This window comes from Dendrobates tinctorius, unplaced genomic scaffold (genome assembly GCF_039654945.1).
Source record: "Dendrobates tinctorius isolate UK_male_01 unplaced genomic scaffold, ASM3965494v1 ptg000181l, whole genome shotgun sequence".
Lineage (NCBI taxonomy): Eukaryota > Metazoa > Chordata > Amphibia > Anura > Dendrobatidae > Dendrobates > Dendrobates tinctorius.
In genome coordinates this window covers 1591941-1611803 of record NW_027361848.1, presented here as the reverse complement: position 1 = coordinate 1611803, position 19863 = coordinate 1591941, and the positions used below count along the sequence as shown (strand labels likewise).

Here is a 19863-nt window from a genome sequence, read left to right as displayed (position 1 = left end):
TTCATGATTGACATAATGCGCCCCTGATTCTCCCGTAGGAATAGCAACTCTTTCTGGGTAGCAGCCGTAGTACCGGCGGAGTCCATGGCCTGATCGTACTGTTAGCGTGGGTGGTCAGGAGCGGGAGCTCCGAGAGTGGACCCTCTGGACCGTGGCACCGAGGGACCCCGGGCGAGCTGCCAGGTGGAACCGACCCCTATACAGGGACCGTTAGGAGCAGGCCCAGGGGTTCGAGTACCACGGTAGCCGGTACCGAGAGGGGCGGCTCAGGATGGACCGGAGTAAGACTGAGACTGGAGTAGGACGGCAGGAGCACTGAAGACAGGACTGGAGTAGGACGACAGGAACACAAGGCAGGACTGGAGTAGGATGGCAGGAACACAAGGCAGGACTGGAGTAGGACGACAGGAACACGGGTAGCAGGACTGAGAAGCTGCTGTGAGGAGCAGCCGAGACAGGAACTGCAGGAGCAGAGTGTGCACGATGGAGCGAGGCCAGAGTGTCAGGAAACACAACGATCAGGCGCCTCCCTCAGGGGGAAGCGGCCTGATATGGCCCCGTCTGGTCAGCCATTGGTCCAAATGTGCTTCCGGGTCAGGGCACAGCCGGAGCATAAGAAGCAGGAAGGAGGCGCGGCCGCGGCCTATGGCGCATGCGCATAGCATGCAGGGAAGGCATCGGTCGCGGGTCTGTCTCAGGTGACCGCCGCGGCCGTCGGGTGGAGAGAGGCTGCGGCGTGGGAGCGGAGGGCGACTGCGGCGTGGGAGCGGAGGCCGGGTGAGTATGGCGGAGCGGTGTAACAGAATAGGCCCTGAAAATTTTTTTTCTTGTACATAGCAGCAACGATCTTTGAAGTAACACAATCGTTTGATTGCACTGATTGCCTCAAAAGGTTGTGCAGCAAAATACACACTTGTTCAAAGCTGTTGGTACTCCTTGTTTAATGACAGAAAAACCGACAATGGTCACAGGAATAACTTGAATATGACAATCGTAATATAAATAAAAATCTATGAAAATGAACAAATGAAAGTCAGACATTGCTTTTCAACCATGCTTCAACAGATTTAAAAAGAAAAAGAAAACTCATGAAATAGGCCTGGACAGAAATTATGGTACCCTTAACTAAACATATTGCTGCACAACCTTTTGAGGCAATCACTGCAATCAAACATTTCCTGTAACTGTTAAGGAGATTTCTGCACCTTTCGACAGGTATTTTGGCCCACTCCTCAAGAGCAAACTGCTCCAGATGTCTCGTGTTTGAAGGTTGCCTTTTCCAGACGGCATGTTTCAGCTCTTTCCAAAGATGCTCAATAGGATTTAAAACTCTATGCTACTAGAAAGCCACTTCAGAATTGTCCAATATTTTCCTCTTAGCAATTATTGGGTGTTTTTAGCTATGTGTAGTGAAGAGCGAGCATGCTCGCCACTACTCACCCGAGCATCTCACAGCTTGAGATGCTCGGAGCTCACCGAGTATTTCCGGCGTTGCTCGGTGGGAGCTTGGGTTCCCGCCCTACATGTTTGGCACTCTTTAGAGAGCCAATGAACATGCAGGGATTATCTGCCACACACTGTCATGCCCCAGCCATGTTTGCTGTGGCATTACAGTGATTGGTTGGCTGCACAGCATTATCAGTTCTATATCAGATCTGGTGCCACCATGCTGGTTACAGTCTGCTCCGAAATCAGGTAGTGTAAGGAGAGTTGATGCTGAGCTAGGGAGAGATTTGCTTGATTCTTACTTAGTGTAAGTATACCATATATAATATACATATCCATCTCAACTAATAGTCCTTCTGAGGACTAGTACAGCTGCATAGATATCAGTGCTACGCAGGCAGGCAGTGTATGTGGCAGACTGCAGTGCATATAGCAAGAGGGTCTACTCCAGTTCTGTCTGCTGCTATCATCCACAGGTGGAGTTTGGCTGGAGGTGTGGTCAGTGGTTGTGTGCTGCTGATGCTGTGTGGATACAAACTCAAATCAAAGTGAGTACCTAGGAGACAGCTTCAAACCATAAAGCATCAAACAAAAAAAGAAGCTATGTCTAAAATTAAATCAAATTTTATTGAAATTAATTAAAATCTATCAGATAATATTATAAAATGTGGACACAATTACAAAATAGAACAAGCCACCCCTAAAAGGTATTGTGCATAAGATGACAATGTAAAATCGTCTACACAGCTAGCAACCCATAAAACAGAGAATGCAAAAAAGTGAAGGGTCAAATATAAAGGGGTTAAAGAATACTTCTATCACATGCCCAGAGTATAGCGGGTTTAAAATAAACCACACATAATGATAAAGTGCCAGTGCATTACCATTTAGAAAGGATTACCAAAACATATGCAAACAAAGTGCTATTTATAGAAAGCTGGAGAAGTGTGAAATGGGAATGACATTCAGGTGGTGCGAGCACAAAGTAAAAAGAAGTCATAAACCGGTGGGTAGCTCTGAATGGAAAGGTTGGCAGATTAATAACCGCACATTACCTTAGGGGAGAAGGCTCGAAACCCCGACGCGCGTTTCTCGTTGGTTGGGGTCTTGATTTGAAAAATCAAGGGGTAGATCTCTGCTGGGTTGCTAGCCATGCAATTTTACATTGTCATCTTACGCACAATACTATTTAGGGGCGGCTTGTTCTATTTTGTAATTGTGTCCACATTTTATAATATTATCTGATATATTTTAATTTCAATAAAATTTGATTTAATTTTAGACATAGCTTCTTTTTTCGTTTGATGCTTTGGTGCTGTGTGGAGCTGCTGCTAGGAAGTGAGATTTTTTTCCATCTGGAATTTTGTCTACCCCTTCCCAGCAAAAGAGAGGTTATGTGGGACTGGATCCTAGAGCTGGGCCCACGGTTCCCACCTCCTGGTCCAAGCTGGCGGGAGGTGGCCTAAGGAAACATCAAGAGGCGTTCTAAGATTAGGTCGGGTCCTGGATGGAGTAAGCCAGGGCCCAAAGAAAAGGACCTCGGAGGGTCACCAGACCCCTGAAGCTGCAGCCACGGCAGTTCCTCCTCCCGGAGGTAAGAATGCATCCAGCAGAGGTGTGGCAGTTGTGCCCCTTGACTGGGGCATTAACGAAGCGGGGGAGTCAGTGACCACCTTTGGATCCTGAATACACTCACACCTCTGCAAGTATGAGGACTCCGCAAAACAACTGCGGATACTGCTGGAGGAGTTGAGATTGGTGAGGATACAAGCTAAGAACTGGGTATCCAGCTCACAAAGAACAGAGCTGTCTGCCGCGGTGAAAAGGCTGAAGTGTTCTATCAGCAATTTGGAGGAAAGAAGAGCTTCCATCCTTGCTGGGAGCGGCCCCTTTGCAGAGAAGCTTAGAAACGATGACCGGTTTGGAGCCCTGACCAGTGGGGCTCCTGTGGGATCACGGAGTCCAATCCAGGTGGAAGAGAGGGAGGAGGAGGAAGAAGACGGCAAGACCATCGCACTGTACCCACCTGGAGGCCTGGTAAGTGAACCCCAGTCAACGCATAGCGCGATAGCCCCTGAGAAAGTGGCTCTCCCACCTGACTCCAGTATGTCAGAGAATAGTGGGAGCGAGGGGGAGGATGGAGGAAGTGGGAGCAGTGAGGGGGCTGTGTCATCTTGCAACAGATCCAGCAGATCGAGTCCCCGATACACTTTGGCCAACTAATGTTCGGGGACAAGGTCTGTGAGGATGAGGCAACTGGTAAGGGTAAAATATGGAAGAAGAGGAATACAAAGTAGGTGAAAACAACTGCCATGGATAAGTTTATCTATGTTCCCCTTCCCGAAGCCCCCCTGACCCGTTATGTGGCACCCGCTGCCCACTCCGGCTTGGGCCCTGTTGTGTGTCTGCAGCGAGGGAATGGGGAGAGCAAGGTCTGTCGGGAGCAGGGCACTGTCTCTGTTGGTGGTGGCTCAGCTTCAGACAGTGATATGGAGTGTGGCACGGAGGGCGGCCCTGTGATGGGCAGTGATAATGGTGAAGGTGCTCGGGCTAAGTCCTCTGTGGCAGGGGGGACTGGCCTGGCACCTGATGCACACACTGGCATTCAGAGGACAGCATGCGTAGCAGCTGCTGTCTCCAGCACTGCTGGTGGGGTGCTGACAGCCAGGTCGCATCTCCAGCGGTGTGTGCTAGGGTGTCTGGGTCCCCCATATACAGATCTGCACTGGCTGGATCTTTTTCTGGGTCCCATGGACCGAAAAAAACTAAGGGGGTGGAGTTTGTTTCAGCAGCAAAAATGAAAAGCAGTGTGGGGGTCGCTCCCTTGGCGGTGTCTGTGGCTGGGTCGGGGACCCCTGTGCACAGATCCAGTGATGGGCCTGTGTCGGGGGCCCCACTGCAGCAGGATGCCAAAGGGGACAGGTCTGAACTCAAGACTTCGGCGGTGGCAATGGCCAGTGTTGGGGCTGCATCTCTAGGAGTCTGTGCTGCAGTACCGGTGGCCTCTGTGTGCAGATCCATTACTGGGTCTAATAAAAATAGTAAAAAATAGTAAATAGCCGATAGCACACCAATGTTGGGATGCCCACTCCAGTCGAATGACCCAATTGGAAGTAGAACAATTCAGCATGAAGGAGGAACAGCATCCAGCCCAGGTGATGAAAAAAACAAACAAATTTTATCCTGCCATGATGCAATGTTTCGACCTATATAGGTCTTTATCAAGCATACATATCACATAAATTGACAGCCTTATATAACATAGTGTGGTGGCACAAGCACACCAATCACTCACAAGGTACTCCCCACTTCAATCAGATAAAAAATATATACATAATATATATCATAAAATACATTGTCCTCACATTGTCCTCATACAATTCCATATCCATATTAAATCCCCCCAAAAATATGAAGAAACACAGGAAACGCATATAAAATAAATCATAATACAAAAAACAACCAATCATAGAGAAGCATAATCACTGGCACAGAGACCAAACCCCAATCATGACTCACCCCATAATGTAGCCATATTAAGAAACAATGCATGGTGATAGTGGCTTTGGTGCTCAAACCGCCAGGGATAATAGCAAATCAAAAGTACTTACACTTTTCTGTCAATTCTAAAACCCCTTGTAATTCGTTGAGACGCCATCTGTTTACTAGCACCCGATGCGCATGTGCACTTGGCCGCTGACGTCAGAGTCCTGCCACGTGTCTGTGTCACATGACCACTCACATACACAGCGGTCAGGGCGCTTGCACACAACAGAGGAAAAGCGTCCTGCTGTTAACTTAGCAACTAGGTCACCTTATACATCAAGATATAAAACCCAGTAACTAGCGCTCACGCACTGTATGGAAATGAATAAGATAACAGGCATCACATCCGGTCATATCTATGACAACGGAAATACATTCTCAGGATGAATTAACAATCGCTCACCACTAAAATGTAGCAGGAAAAAAACACACAAATATATTTTATTTATTTCTCATAATGAAGATGGTATAGCCTCTCCAGAATATCTAACCATACAGAATAAACCAAAATACCACCACACTTCTTATACAACATCAAATGACAGTAGGGAAAGAAAAAGAAGGCATGGGGAAAATAACATAATTCCCCGCTGTCAGAAAAGATATCTCCAAAAATATAAACACCATGTGAGAAACACAAAAAATTACAATTTTTTTTTAATAAAACACTAAAAAAAATTTTAATTCTAAAAACACACATCACGAGACACCTCCAAAGGATAGAGGGATAGGGAGATCAGGATACACAAATATGTAAATTGTAATCCACATTGAGTCCCCTAGGTTGTAGAGTCCCCAATGTTGAGATCCATTTCATTTCTTTTTTTCTCAGAATCCCCAATCTATCCCCTCCTCTCTTCCATATCGGGACACCATCAATCACCCTAAACCTAAGTTGGTTAACTGAGTGTCTAAATTCACAAAAGTGTTTAGGTATTGGTAAGTCTAATAATTTAGTCCTAATTGTACTCTTGTGCTTGCTAATGCGTGATTTAACTTCCATAGTCTTCTCACCCACATACATCAACCCACATGGGCATACCAACAGGTATTTAACAAAACTGGATGTACATGTGTATCTATACCTTACATAGAATTTCTTCCCAGTATGTGGGTGATAAAAACAATCTCCTCTTAGCATATTTTCACAGCAAGCACAACCCAGGCAGGGAAAGTTACCCTGTCTGTCATGACTCCAGGGTATTACTGCTGCGGAGCTGAAAGCAGAGCGCCGGGTCACTAACCAGGTAACAACCAGGACCTGAACCATGTGACAGAGTAGGAGGTGGTTGGGGGCGGAGCCAGATGCTGGGGTGCAGATGAGATGAAAAACACAGGAGAGTAAACAAATAAGCTAAGATGAGAACCAGGAGATCACGAGGTAATAAAGGGGTGAGACAAGGGATAGTCAGAAGGGAAGCCAGAGGTCAGAAATCCAAAAGAACAATCAAACAGAGTACCGCATGGAGAGCAAACAAAACAATTGCAAACCAAGCAGACACTCCAGGGGTCAGACACACAGACTAGATGAAAGTATAGTTGACAGGAAATCCTATTAACCCTGAGAGAACAAGACATTAACCATGTCCTAACCAAGACAATGGGTTACTGTACATCCTGAGACCTTCAATTTCATCATTAAGGTCCTGCCCCCCGACCAGATGCCTAACCTGTCCTGGTACTTCTTTGGGACTTCCGTGACTTCCCCATAATGGGAAAGCCAAGTGAGGATGTGTACGGCAGAAAGTGACTCATCATTGGTCAAAACGGTCACCGTCTTAATGCCATTTTAGTGAGACACCGCCTGTACGGCGAAGTCTCGCCAGCCAGGCTCTCCCTTCGCCAGCTCATAATTCAACCACAAGAGTTCCAACCCATCTGGTCAAATGAAGCTGACGTCAAAGAACAGGGTACCAAAAGGATGCATCAGGGCGAAGGTGTCCACCACCCTGAAGTCCATCTTCAGGAGGAGTTCCACCACCCTACTCCTGTGTGGGCAAGATTCACTGCCCCTCCTGTTGTGAGTTCATTCTCACCAGTTGTGAGTTCCCCTTCTGGACTCCCTCTGGTGGTGACGGGAGGTGGTGCGGCTGGTTTGATCGGTGGAGATCTGCCACCTGAGAATGAAGATGACGATTGGATCTCAGGATTCTCAGATTGGATTTAAGACAGCCGACGCCCTATTCAGTTGCTGATGATTTCTTCTGGCTTGTCAGCTCTTGGTTTTCAGCTTATGTTCACACGTGATTTTGTTGGTCTATTCAGTTTTTTGTGTGGTCTGCCAGCCCCGGCTGGGGGCTGAGCTGAATTTCCACTCTTAGTTATCAGTGTTTTGCCAATTGGCTTTTTGTCCCTTACTAGTTCGATCTCTTTTTGCTCTGTCTCAGAATATTTCAGAGTGCTGATATAGTGGGAGAAGTCTAGTGACTTCAGGGTTAATTTTGCTATCAGAAGTGTTGGACATTATTTTGTAGGGTTTTTTTGCAGGTTGCAGATAGTGTCTTTCCTTTCCTTTCCTGTCTAGTTAGTTTGGGCCCCATCGCTTGCTCAGCCTATTTTCCTGCCTGTGTTTGTGCCTTCATCTTGTTTCACCGTCAATACATGTGTGGGGGCTATCTCTTCCTTTGGGGTCTGCTCTGGGGCAGCTAGATTTCCCTTTTCTTGCTTTAAGCTTATGCAGTCCTCCGGCTGTGACGAGGCGTCTAGGTTCATCGTAGGCACGCTCCACGGCTACTGCTAGTTGTGTGGTAAGATCAGGGATCTGCTGTCTGCATAGTTACCAACCTCTCTGTTTTCTGTGGCTTAGCTTGTTTGCTTTTTCTCCACAGTGACCCATTCATAACAGAATCACAGCCATACCGCAGATTCTAGGGTACTCAAAAGCAGGAAAGAATTGTAAAAAAAAAAAAAAAGTGTCAGAATTTTTTTTTTATGTACAGTATGTTTTTTCCTCTTTTTCTCTGGGGCCGTAGGAGGATTTTTTTTTCTTTATAAATGGAGACTAAGCAATTGTCTGATCGTGTGGAGCAGCTCACTGCTGAAGTGTGGGGAATTTCCGCCTATCTCGATCATTCACGTGCTGCTGAACCAAGGATCCCTACTCCTGATGTGTTTTTTGGGGATCGGTCTAAATTTTTGAATTTTAAGAATAATTATAAATTATTTCTTGCTTTGAAGCCTAATTCATCGGGGAGCTCTGCGCAGCAGGTTAAAATTGTCATCTCTTTGCTGTGCGGCGATCCCCAGGATTGGGCGTTTTCTTTGACACCTGAAGATCCTATTCTGACTAATGTGGATGCATTTTTTCAAGCCTTGGGGTTGTTGTATGATGAACCTAATGCTATTGATCAATCTGAAAAAGCCCTATTAGCATTAAACCTGGGTCAGGATTCTGCAGAGTTATACTGTCAAAAATTCCGAAAGTGGGCGGTCCTTACTACCTGGAATGATGGTGCCTTGGCAGCTCTCTATCGGAAGGGTTTGTCAGAAACCATAAAAGATACTATGATGGGATTTCCTGTTCCCTCTGGTCTTGACGATTCTATGTCATTAGCCATTCAAATTGATCGGCGTTTACGTGAACGCAAAACTACACGAGAGGAGTTGCCACCTTTTGGACAAATGTCTGAACCTATGCAATATGATAGAGTTTTGTCTAGGGCGCAACGTCAGGAGTTTAGAAGGCGTAATAAGCTGTGTTTTGTTTCTGTGGAGACGTCTCTCATATTATTTCTGTCTGCCCAAAATGAGAGAAAGGTTTTGCACACACATTTGCTGTGGGCAGTATACAATCTAAGTTTCTTTTGGCAATTACACTGATCTGCTCCTTATCCACATTTTCCACAAAGGCGTTTGTGGATTCAGGAGCAGCGTTGAATCTGATGGATTTGGATTTTGCTAAACGTTGTGGTTTTTCCATGACGCCTCTGCGGACGCCTATTCCTTTGAGGGGTATTGATGCTACTCCTTTGGCAGAGAATAAACCTCAGTTTTGGACCAAGGTGACGATGCGAGTTGCCCCAGACCACCAAGAACATTGTAAATTTTTGGTGCTGCATAATTTGCATGATACTATTGTTCTGGGTTTTCCTTGGTTGCAAACTCATAATCCAGTTTTTGATTGGAAATCTGGGTCTGTGGTGAATTGGGGTTATCAGTGTGTTCTTAGGGACGCTCCTGTTTTCTCCACCTCTCCTCAGTCTCATGATATTCCTGATTATCTAGCCGATTTTTCTGATGTTTTTAGTGAGAGCAAGTCTGCATCTTTGCCTCCTTATAGGAGTTATGACTGTGCAATTGAGTTGATGCCTGGGTGTAAATTTCCCAAGGGTCGACTTTCAACTTATCAGTACCCGAACATGATGCTATGCGATCCTATATTAAGGAGTCATTGGAGAAGGGTCATATTAGACCATCCTCGTCACCTTTAGGTGCTGTTTTTTTTTCGTGGCCAAAAAAGATGGTTCATTAAGACCGTGTATTGATTATAGTTCCCTTAACAAGATGACGGTTAAATATCAGTACCCGTTACCTCTGATGTCTGATTTATTCTCCAGAGTTAAGAGTGCCTGCTGGTTTACTAAGCTTGACCTCAGGGGGCGTATAATCTTATTCGCATCAAGCACGGGGATGAATGGAAGATGGCGTTTAATACTCCGGAGGGACATTTTGAGTACCTGGTGATGCCTTTTGGGCTCACTAATGCCCCTTCTGTCTTCCAATCCTTCATGAATGATATTTTCCATGACTTTGTGGATAAGTTTTTGATCATCTATCTGCATGATATTTTGATCTTTTCTAGTGATTGGGATTCTCATGTGGAACACCTCCGGATTGTGTTCCGGATTTTGAGAGAGAATCCCTTGTTTGTTAAGGGATCGAAATGCCTCTTTGGTGTACAGAGGATTTCATTTTTGGGATTTATCTTATCTCCATCGACTATTGAAATGGACCCGGCCAAGGTACAGGCCATTTATGATTGGGTTCAGCCTACTTCCTTGAAGGCCCTCCAGAAGTTTTTGGGTTTTGCTAATTTCTATCGTAAATTTATAGGTAATTTTTCTGGTATTGTCAAACCACTGACTGATCTGACCAAGAAGGGCGCTGATGTGCTGAATTGGTCTCCTGAGGCTATCTCAGCATTTCAGGAGCTTAAGCAGAGATTTACTTCAGCTCCAGTTTTACTGCAACCTGATGTCTCACTTCCATTTCAGGTGGAGGTAGATGCTTCTGAGATTGGTGCAGGAGCTGTTTTGTCCCAAAAAGACCCTGTGACTTCTAAGATGAATTCCTGTGCCTTCTTTTCTTGAAAGTTCTCCCCATCTGAACGCAATTATGACTTGGGGAATCGGGAGTTGTTGGCCATGAAGTGGGCATTTGAGGAGTGGAAACATTGGTTTGACATCAAGTTGTGGTCCTCACCGATCACAAGAATTTGATTTATCTGGAGTCGGCCAAACGCTTGAATCCTAGACAGGCTAGATGGGCCTTGTTTTTCACGCGTTTTAATCTTGTGGTCTCTTTTCTTCCTGGCACTAAGAATGTTAAGGCAGACGCCCTTTCTAGGAGTTTCTTTGCCGATTCTCTTAGTGTGACCGAGCCTACTACCATCCTAGGTGAGGGGGTAGTTCTTTCTGCCATTTTGCCCGATTTGAGATGCGCCCTGGAAGAATTTCAGGAGGATAAACCTGAGCGTTGCCCTATGGGAAAATTGTATGTTCCTGACCAGTGGAGAAAGAGAGTGATGTCTGAAATTCATTGCTCCGCATTGGCTGGTCATCCAAGGTATTTTTGGTACCAGAGATTTGGTGAGTCGGTCCTTTTGGTGGCCTGCCTTGTCTCGTGACTAGTGTTGAGCATTCCGATACATCAAGTATCGGAATTCCGATACCGAGTACCGATATTTTTTCAATATCAGATACCTGAATCGGAAGTTCCCATAATGCAATGAGCCACTATTGTGGCTGTGATTGGCTGCTGAAATGATGTCATCATGATGCGCGGTCTGTGCGCATCATGATGCACGGTCTGTGCCGACTGCGGGGGGTCTGTGCCGACTGTTGGGGGTCTGTACGGGCCTCTCGGGGGTCTGTACAGGCCTGTCGGGGGCCTGTGCCAGCTGCCGGGGGCCTGTGCCGGCTGACGGTGGTCTGTGCGGGCCTGCCGGGGGTCTTGTGTGTGTGCAGGCATCGTCCGATGGGACTACAAGTCCCATCTGGCGATGCCTGCTACAATGACAGTGATTGACACATTAGCCAATGATGGGACAGTAGTAGTCCCATCATCCGGCTAATGTGTTGAATGTGAAAAAAAAAACAATACTACATACATACTACATATATACTACATTCATACAACATACATACATACTTCATATATACTACATTCATACACCATATATATATACTACATACATTCTACATATATACTACATTCATACAACATACATACATACTACATACTACATACATGCTACATATATACTACATTCATGCAACATACATACATACTACATACATACTTCATATATACTACATTCATACAACATACATACATGCTACATATATACTACATTCATACAACATACATACATACTACATACATGCTACATATATACTGCATTCATACAACATACATACATACTACATACATACTTCATATATACTACATACATACATACTACATACATGCTACAGTCATGGCCAAAAGTATTGACACCCCTGCAATTCTGTCAGATAATACTCGGTTTCTTCCTGAAAATGATTGCAAACACAAATTCTTTGGTATTATTATCTTCATTTAATTTGTCTTAAATGAAAAAACACGAAAAGAATTGTCCTAAAGCCAAATTGGATAAAATTCCACACCAAACATAAAAAAGTGGGTGGACAAAAGTATTGGCACTGTTCGAAAAATCATGTGATGCTTCTCTAATTTGTGTAATTAACAGCACCTGTAACTTACCTGTGGCACCTAACAGGTGTTGGCAATAAATAAATCACACTTGCAGCCAGTTGACATGGATTAAAGTTGACTCAACCTCTGTCCTGTGTCCTTGTGTGTACCACATTAAGCATGGAGAAAAGAAAGAAGACCAAAGAGCTGTCTGAGGACTTGAGAAACCAAATTGTGAGGAAGCATGAGCAATCTCAAGGCTACAAGTCCATCTCCTAAGACCTGAATGTTCCTGTGTCTATCGTGCGCAGTGTCATCAAGAAGTTTAAAGCCCATGGCACTGTGGCTAACCTCCCTAGATGTGGACGGAAAAGAAAAATTGACAAGAGATTTCAATGCAAGATTGTGCGGATGTTGGATAAAGATCCTCGACTAACATCCAAACAAGTTAAAGCTGCCCTGCAGTCCGAGGGTACAACAGTGTCAACCCGTACTATCCGTCGGCATCTGAATGAAAAGGGACTGTATGGTAGGAGACCCAGGAAGACCCCACTTCTTACCCCGAGACATAAAAAAGCCAGGCTGGAGTTTGCCAAAACTTACCTGAAAAAGCCTAAAATGTTTTGGAAGAATGTTCTCTGGTCAGATGAGACAAAAGTAGAGCTTTTTGGGCAAAGGCATCAACATAGAGTTTACAGGAGAAAAAAAGAGGCATTCAAAGAAAAGAACACAGTCCCTACAGTCAAACATGGCGGAGGTTCCCTGATGTTTTGGGGTTGCTTTGCTGCCTCTGGCACTGGACTGCTTGACCGTGTGCATGGCATTATGAAGTCTGAAGACTACCAACAAATTTTGCAGCATAATGTAGGGCCCAGTGTGAGAAAGCTGGGTCTCCCTCAGAGGTCATGGGTCTTCCAGCAGGACAATGACCCAAAACACACTTCAAAAAGCACTAGAAAATGGTTTGAGAGAAAGCACTGGAGACTTCTAAGGTGGCCAACAATGTGTCCAGACCTGAATCCCATAGAACACCTGTGGAGAGATCTAAAAATGGCAGTTTGGAGAAGGCACCCTTCAAATATCAGGGACCTGGAGCAGTTTGCCAAAGAAGAATGGTCTAAAATTCCAGCAGAGCATTGTAAGAAACTCATTGATGGTTACCGGAAGCGGTTGGTCGTAGTTATTTTGGCTAAAGGTTGTGCAACCAAGTATTAGGCTGAGGGTGCCAATACTTTTGTCTGGCCCATTTTTGGAGTTTTGTGTGAAATGATCAATGTTTTGCTTTTTGCTTCATTCTCTTTTGTTTTTTCTTCATTTAAGACAAATTAAATGACGATAATAATACCAAAGAATTTGTGTTTGCAATCATTTTCAGGAAGAAACTGAGTATTATCTGACAGAATTGCAGAGGTGTCAATACTTTTGGCCATGACTGTACATATATACTACATTCATACAACATACATACATACTGCATACATACTTCATATATACTACATTCATACAACATACATATATATTACATACTACATACATGCTACATATATACTACATTCATACAACATACATACATACAACATACATACTACATATATACTACATTCATACAACATACATAAATACTACATACATGCTACATATATACTACATTCATACAACATACATACTACATACATGCTACATATATACTACATTCATACAACATACATACATACTACATACATACTTCATATATACTACATTCATACAATATACATATATACTACATACTACATACATGCTACATATATACTACATTCATACAACATTCATACATACTACATACATACTTCATATATACTACATTCATACAACATACATACATACTACATACTACATACATGCTACATTCATACAAAATACATACATACTACATACATCTTACATATATACTACATTCATACAACATACATATATACTACATACTACATTCATGCTACATATATACTACATTCATCCAACATACATACATACTACATACATACTTCATATATACTACATTCATACAACATACATATATACTACATACTATATACATGCTACATTCATACAACATACATACATACTACGTACATACTACATATATACTACATTCATACAACATACATATATACTACATACATGCTACATATATACTACATTCATACAACATACATATATACTACATACTACATAAATGCTACATATATACTACATTTATACAACATACATACATACTACATACATACTACATATATACTACATTCATACAACATACATATATACTACATACTACATATATGCTACATATATACTACATTCATACAACATACATACTACATACATGCTACATGTATACTACATTCATACAACATACTGTACATATATATTACATACTACATACATGCTACATATATACTACATTCATACAACATACATACATACTACATACATGCTACATGTATACTACATTCATACAACATACATACTTACTACATACATACTTCATATATACTACATTCATGCAACATACATATATACTACATACTACATACATGCTACATGTATACTACATTCATACAACATACATACTTACTACATACATACTTCATATATACTACATTCATATAACATACATACATACTACTTACTACATACATGCTACATATATACTACATTCATACAACATACATACTACATACTACATACATACTACATTCGTACAACATACATACATACTACATACATACTACATATATGCTACATTCATACAACATACATACATACTACATACATACAACATGCTACAGACATACAACACACATACATACATACTACATACTGCATACATACTACATACATACTGCATACAATACATTCATACAATACATACATATAGACATACAGTACATATAACATAGAGTACATACTCACCAATACTTGTCACTTTGATCCCTGAAGCCAGTGTCATCTAGGAAAAAATATGAAAATAACAAACAAGCCATATACTCCCTGATCCGCAGAAATCCATGAGGGTCCCACGCCGATCTCTCGTGGAGAACAGCAGCATCAGCTGATGCGACCGCTCTCTACGGGGCTCCAGGAATCCAGTGACGGCAGGTAGGTATCCTTCCGCACTGTATTCCTCCGCCACTGTAAAAAAATAGCCCCTAGTCTCACTTTTGGCATTGCTGTGTGAGAAAGTTCCCACACAGCTTTTGCCATAAAGTGGTGTTCACACCACCCTGACTGAAACACAATCAGAGAGCACAGAATGACAAATGTGCAAAAATACCTTGCAGTAAGACATATGACAGTAGTCAGCAAGTGCTGATAAAAGGTAATAAATACAGGGTATTTAGTCGATACGTTTTTTTGCAAAAATATGTATACCAAGCTGCTCCACCTCGTCAAAGTAACCCGTATCGAAGCAGTCCCTATCTAATGTATTTAAAACCTGAACATATGAACAGTGTCTAAATGAGCAGGATTAAGATAGGCGCTTTCTAGTATGGGCACGTGGTGCAAGACAGCTCCTTATGTGCATGTCACACAAGAGAGGGGTGGGGTCTCTCAAATCATGCATAAGCACGAAAAAACTGGATTAAAAACACACGTGACATGCACAAATGTGAACAAGTCTGTTGGACAATGTTCACACCACCCTGACTGAAACACAATCAGAGAGCACAGAATGACAAATGTGCAAAAATACCCTGCAGTAAGACATATGACAGTATCGACTAAATACCCTGTATTTGTTATTACCTTTTATCAGCACTTGCTGACTACTGTCATATGTCTTACTGCAAGGTATTTTTGCACATTTGTCATTCTGTGCTCTCTGATTGTGTTTCAGTCAGGGTGGTGTGAACATTGTCCAACAGACTTGTTCACATTTGTGCATGTCACGTGTGTTTTTAATCCAGTTTTTTCGTGCTTATGCATGATTTGAGAGACCCCACCCCTCTCTTGTGTGACATGCACATAAGGAGCTGTATTGCACCACGTGCCCATACTAGAAAGCGCCTATCTTAATCCTGCTCATTTAGACACTGTTCATATGTTCAGGTTTTAAATACATTAGATAGGGACTGCTTCGATACGGGTTACCTTGACGAGGTGGAGCAGCTTGGTATACATTTTTTTGCAAAAAAACGTATCGACTAAATACCCTGTATTTGTTATTACCTTTTATCAGCACTTGCTGACTACTGTCATATGTCTTACTGCAAGGTATTTTTGCACATTTGTCATTCTGTGCTCTCTGATTGTGTTTCAGTCAGGGTGGTGTGAACATTGTCCAACAGACTTGTTCACATTTGTGCATGTCACGTATGTTGTATGTCTGTAGCATGTTGTATGTAGTATGTATGTATGTATGTTGTATGAATGTAGCATATATGTAGTATGTATGTAGTATGTATGGTTGTTGTATGAATGTAGTATACATGTAGTATGTATGTAGTATGTATGTATGTTGTATGAACGTAGTATATATGTAGTATGTATGTAGTATGTATGTATGTTGTATGAATGTAGTATATATGTAGTATGTATGTAGGTATGTTGTATGAATGTAGTATATATGTAGCATGTATGTAGTATGTATGTTGTATGAATGTAGTATATATGTAGCATGTATGTAGTATGTATGTATGTATGTTGTATGAATGTAGTATATATGTAGCATGTATGTATGTACTGTATGTTGTATGAATGTAGTATATATGTAGCATGTATGTAGTATATATGTATGTTGTATGAATGTAGTATATATGTAGCATGTACATAGTATGTAGTATGTATGTATGTTGTATGAATGTAGTATATATGTAGCATTCATGTAGTATGTAGTATGTGTGTATGTTGTATGAATGTAGTATATATGTAGCATGTATGTAGTATGTATGTATGTTGTATGAATGTAGTATATATGTAGCATGTATGTAGTATATATGTATGTTGTATGAATGTAGTATATATGTAGCATGTATGTAGTATGTATGTATGTTGTATGAATGTAGTATATATGTAGCATGTATCTAGTATGTATGTTGTATGAATGTAGTATATATGTAGCATGTATGTAGTATATATGTATTTTGTATGAATGTAGCATGTATGTAGTATGTATGTATGTTGTATGAATGTAGTATATATGTAGCATGTATGTAGTATATATGTATGTTGTATGAATGTAGTATATACACTCACTGGCCACTTTATTAGGTACACCTGTCCAACTGTGTGTTAAGACTTAATTTCTAATCAGCCAATCACATGGCGGCAACTCAGTGCATTTAGGCATGTAGACATGGTCAAGACAATCTCCTGCAGTTCAAACCGAGCATCAGTATAGGGAAGAAAGGTGATTTGAGTGCCTTTGAACGTGGCATGATTGTTGGTGCCAGAAGGGCTGGTCTGAGAATTTCAGAAACTGCTGATCTACTGGGATTTTCACGCACAACCATCTCTAGGGTTTACAGAGAATGGTCCGAAAAAGAAAAAAAATCCAGTGAGCGGCAGTTCTGTGGCCGGAAATGCCATGTTGATGCCAGAGGTCAGAGGAGAATGGGCAGACTGGTTCGAGCTGATAGAAAGGCAACAGTGACTCAAATTGCCACCCGTTACAACCAAGGTAGGCAGAAGAGCATCTCTGAATGCACAGTGCGTCGAACTTTGAGACAGATGGGCTACAGCAGCAGAAGACCACACTGGGTACCACTCCTCTCAGCTAAGAACAGGAAACTGAGGCTACAATTTGCACAAGCTCATCGAAATTGGACAGTAGAAGATTGGAAAAACGTTGCCTGGTCTGATGAGTCTCGATTTCTGCTGCGACATTCGGATGGTAGGGTCAGAATTTGGCGTAAACAACATGAAAGCATGGATCCATCCTGCCTTGTATCAACGGTTCAGGCTGGTGGTGGTGGTGTCATGGTGTGGGGAATTTTTTCTGGGCACTCTTTGGGCCCCTTGGTACCAATTGAGCATCGTTGCAACGCCACAGCCTACCTGAGTATTGTTGCTGACCATGTCCATCCCTTTATGACCACAATGTACCCAACATCTGATGGCTACTTTCAGCAGGATAATGCGCCATGTCATAAAGCTCGAATCATCTCAGATTGATTTCTTGAACATGACAATGAGTTTACTGTACTCAAATGGCCTCCTCAGTCACCAGATCTCAATCCAATAGAGCATCTTTGGGATGTGGTGGAACGGGAGATTCGCATCAGGGATGTGCAGCCGACAAATCTGCGCCAACTGTGTGATGCCATCATGTCAATATAGTCCAAAATCTCTGAGGAATGCTTCCAGCACCTTGTTGAATCTCTGCCACGAAGAATTGAGGCAGTTCTGAAGGCAAAAGGGGTCCAACCCCTTACTAGCATGGTGTACCTAATAAAGTGGCCAGTGAGTGTATGTAGCATGTATGTAGTATGTAGTATGTATGTATGTTGTATGAATGTAGTATATATGTAGCATGTATGTAGTATGTAGTAGGTATGTATGTTGTATGAATGTAGTATATATGTATGATGTATGTAGTATGTATGTATGCTGTATGAATGTAGTATATATGTAGTATGTATGTAGTATGTATGTATGCTGTATGAATGCAGTATATATGAAGCATGTATGTAGTATGTATGTGTGCTGTATGAATGTAGTATGTATGTAGTATGTAGTATGTATGTAGTATGTTTTTTTTTGTTTTTTTTTTACATTCAACACATTAGCCGGATGATGGGACTACTACTGTCCCATCATTGGCTAATGTGTCAATCACTGTCATTGTAGCAGGCATCGCCCGATGGGACTTGTAGTCCTATCAGAAGATGCCTGGACACACACAAGACCCCCGGCAAGCCGGCACAGGCCCCCGGCAGCCGGCACAGACCACCGGCAGCCGGCACATGCCCCCGAGAGGCCCGTACTGACCACCGGCAGCCGGCACAGGCCCCCGGCAGCCGGCACAGACCACCGACAGCCGGTACAGGCCCCCGAGAGGCCCGTACTGACCACCGGCAGCCGGCACAGGCCCCAGACAGTCGGCACAGACCCCTGAGAGGCTCGCACAGACCACCGGCATCCGGCACAGGCCCCCGACAGTCGGCACAGACCCCGCCCGCACACACAGACATGCACAGTGTCCGCCCACGCACCGCCCACACTCTTCCTCCCTCCTGAACAGGATGTGCAAGGCAAGAAAGGGTTTTTTTTAATTCCGATATTTCTGTCCCATTGACTTGAATGGGACTTCCGAGATCGGAATCGGCGATACCCGATACTTTTTTCATATCGGCCGATCCAATCTGATCCGATATTTTTCAATATCGGGTGGTATCGCTCAACACTACTTGTGACGTCAGGAATTTTGTACAGTCCTGTGTGACTTGTTCTCGGTCTAAACCCTGTTCTCGTTCTAGTGGGTTGCTGATGCCCTTGCCGGTCCCCAAGAGGCCATGTACCCATATCTCAATGCATTTTATTTCTGATCTTCCTGTCTCTCAGAGAATGATTGCTATCTGGGTGATTTGTGATAGATTTTCTAAGATGGTCCATCTTGTACCACTCCCAAAGTTGCCATCTTCTGCTGAGTTGGTGCCCTTGTTTTTACAACAGGTGGTTCGGTTACATGGGATTCCTGAGAACATTGTGTCCGACAGAGGAGTCCAGTTTGTTTCCAGATTCTGGAAAGCCTTTTGTTCCAATCTGGAAATTCAGTTATCTTTCTCGTCCGCGTTTCATCCCCAGACCAATGGACAGACTGAGAGAACAAACCAGACCTTGGAGTCTTATTTGAGATGTTTTGTATCTGCTGATCAGGATGATTGGGTCTCATTTTTACCCTTGGCCGAATTCGCGCTGAACAATAGAGCTAGTTCTGCCACTTTGATGTCACCCTTTTTCTGTAATTTTGGGTTTCATCCTCGGTTCTCTTCAGGG

General features: G+C 43.0%; 1 protein-coding gene and 1 long non-coding RNA gene across 3 annotated transcripts in view; one reads left to right on the top strand and one right to left on the bottom strand.

Moving 5' to 3' along the window:
• The window catches only part of LOC141054933 (uncharacterized), a 69670-nt gene extending 64533 nt beyond the window's left edge, over nt 1-5137 (bottom strand). Inside the window, exon 1 of one of the 2 annotated variants that reach the window (XR_012221437.1) lies at nt 5058-5137. This is a non-coding gene — a long non-coding RNA (uncharacterized lncRNA). Of the gene's footprint in view, nt 1-4965; nt 5021-5057 lie in introns of those variants that run through there. The other variant, XR_012221436.1, reaches the window with a different exon arrangement.
• The window catches only part of LOC141054931 (pecanex-like protein 2), a 2173030-nt gene that overhangs the window by 867420 nt on the left and 1285747 nt on the right, over nt 1-19863 (top strand). The window lies entirely within an intron of this gene.